The sequence below is a fragment of the Theropithecus gelada genome, chromosome 1 (genome assembly GCF_003255815.1).
Source record: "Theropithecus gelada isolate Dixy chromosome 1, Tgel_1.0, whole genome shotgun sequence".
Lineage (NCBI taxonomy): Eukaryota > Metazoa > Chordata > Mammalia > Primates > Cercopithecidae > Theropithecus > Theropithecus gelada.
The window spans coordinates 171,909,493-171,912,676 of record NC_037668.1 but is presented as its reverse complement, the minus strand read 5'-3'; positions in this window follow the sequence as shown (position 1 = coordinate 171,912,676).

Here is a 3,184-nt window from a genome sequence, read left to right as displayed (position 1 = left end):
ATAGCATCACAAAATGGACGAAAACAGGACTGTATCTGAAACCACCACATAATCCTTGGGGTGTTTATTACATAGTACGATGGGGACAAAGTTAAGACTGATTTGTAAGGAATGCCTAAGCTTGAGGATCAGGTATAAAAGAGGACACATATTTTTAAAATAATTATTATTGAGTTATATGAGCTTTTTATATATTTATACATTCTAAATGAAAGCCCTTATCAGATATATGGCATGCCAAACTTCTCTCTCAGTTTGTGTATTTTCTTTTCACTTTCTTTATGGTATTTTTTCCTGTGATCATTTTTAAAAAGGATCTATGAGTGTACCAGGCAATTGAGAATTCATGGATTACTCCTAAGCTAGTCCAGTGCAATCCACATTGTTAACTATTCATTCCTGATGTAGTAACAAACTGATTATACAAATAAAGTGGCATTTACAAAATACACAAAGTAAACAGCACTGAAACTATTGTAGGACCTTTGTGTCTCCAAAATTTGATCACAGTAGCTCTGTGGGGTACAAATGGGTACTTCACATGATTTTGGGAGTAGGCTACCTCATGTCCTTTATCCTTGGTTTCCTTATCATTAGGTAGTGTTTAAAATTAAATGGAGGGAGGATGGACTATATCACTGTCAATGCTGTTAGTGTCCTCTATGAAAAGTGGCTTCTCTATCTACAATGTTGTCTCTCAATTTTTCTTTACTATCTAATGGAGAAATGAGGCAAATGCCTTAATAGCTTGATTATGTCAAGCTCAGTCTCAGCTAGGTCTCAAGTAGGAGTACAACAGCTACACTAAATACATTATTCAAGGTGATTTGAGAAAATAGTGAAGGATTATAAATAAGAATATCACAACGAATATTCATAGCCTCCATGAGAAGAAAGTTTGAAGGCTCCACTTCTCACTCCATTGTTCAGAGTCTGAGAAAAAAGAACTTGAAAGTCAACCTTTGAACGTTCTTTGTAAAGTATCAACCCTGGACTCACTCAAGAGATAGCAATTTTGGTTTAATTTGTCACTAAATTGTTTTAGGAATTTATGCAGGTGGCTTACATGTTTATTTCAGTCTGCTTTTCTGTAAAGTAGCAGTAATGATTTTTCTAGTGAGAAGTGTTGGGACTTGGCACAATTGCCTGGAATGCCAGAGATTTGGACAATGAAATGACTTGTGCTTGAAAGCAGAAAGTGTCTTCCCTAAGTGCATTAATTTATTTCTATTTCTCGGCTCACTGCCTAACAGGAAATATGTCCTTCATGCTTAACAGATGCTATTGATACTGCTTTTACTAAGGTCTTGGCTTAACAAGAAGGTGCTTTTGAAACCATTTTTGTTTGTTTGTTTGTTTGTTTGTTTTTTTAATTTATTTATTATTATACTTTAAGTTGTAGGGTACATGTGCATAACGTGCAGGTTTGTTACATATGTATACTTGTGCCATGTTGGTCTGCTGCACCCATCAACTCGTCATTTACATCAGGTATAACTCCCAATGCAATCCCTGCCCCCTCCCCCCTCCCCATGATAGGCCCCAGTGTGTGATGTTCCCCTTCCTGAGTCCAAGTGATCTCATTGTTCAGTTCCCACCTATGAGTGAGAACATGCGGTGTTTGGTTTTCTGTTCTTGTGATAGTTTGCTAAGAATGATGGTTTCCAGCTGCATCCATGTCCCTACAAAGGACGCAAACTCATCCTTTTTTATGGCTGCATAGTATTCCATGGTGTATATGTGCCACATTTTCTTAATCCAATCTGTCACTGATGGACATTTGGGTTGATTCCAAGTCTTTGCTATTGTGAATAGTGCTGCAATAAACATACGTGTGCATGTGTCTTTATAGCAGCATAATTTATAATCCTTTGGGTATATCCCCAGTAATGGGATGGCTGGGTCATATGGTACATCTAGCTCATGGATAGGAAGAATCAATATCGTGAAAATGGCCATACTGCCCAAGGTAATTTATAGATTCAATGCCATCCCCATCAAGCTACCAATGAGTTTCTTCACAGAATTGGAAAAAACTGCTTTAAAGTTCATATGGAACCAAAAAAGAGCCCGCATCTCCAAGACAATCCTAAGTCAAAAGAACAAAGCTGGAGGCATCACGCTACCTGACTTCAAACTATACTACAAGGCTACAGTAACCAAAACAGCATGGTACTGGTACCAAAACAGAGATATAGACCAATGGAACAGAACAGAGTCCTCAGAAATAATACCACACATCTACAGCCATCTGATCTTTGACAAACCTGAGAGAAACAAGAAATGGGGAAAGGATTCCCTATTTAATAAATGGTGCTGGGAAAATTGGCTAGCCATAAGTAGAAAGCTGAAACTGGATCCTTTCCTTACTCCTTATACGAAAATTAATTCAAGATGGATTAGAGACTTAAATGTTAGACCTAATACCATAAAAATCCTAGAGGAAAACCTAGGAAGTACCATTCAGGACATAGGCATGGGCAAAGACTTCATGTCTAAAACACCAAAAGCAACGGCAGCAAAAGCTAAAATTGACAAATGGGATCTCATTAAACTAAAGAGCTTCTGCACAGCAAAAGAAACTACCATCAGAGTGAACAGGCAACCTACAGAATGGGAGAAAATTTTTGCAATCTACTCATCTGACAAAGGGCTAATATCCAGAACCTACAAAGAACTCAAACAAATTTACAAGAATGCACACGTATGTTTATTGCAGCACTATTCACAATAGCAAAGACTTGGAATCAACCCAAATGTCCATCAGTGACAGATTGGATTAAGAAAATGTGGCATATATACACCATGGAATACTACGCAGCCATAAAAAAGGATGAGTTTGTGTCCTTTGTAGGGACATGGATGCAGCTGGAATGCATCATTCTTAGCAAACTATCACAAGAACAGAAAACCAAACACCGCATGTTCTCACTCATAGGTGGGAACTGAACAATGAGATCACTTGGACTCGGGAAGGGGAACATCACACACCGGGGCCTATCATGGGGAGGGGGGCGGGGGGAGGGATTGCATTGGGAGTTATACCTGATGTAAATGACGAGTTGATGGGTGCAGCACACCAACAAGGCACAAGTATACATATGTAACAAACCTGCACGTTATGCACATGTACCCTACAACTTACAGTATAATAATAATAAATAAATTTAAAAAAAAAAAAAAA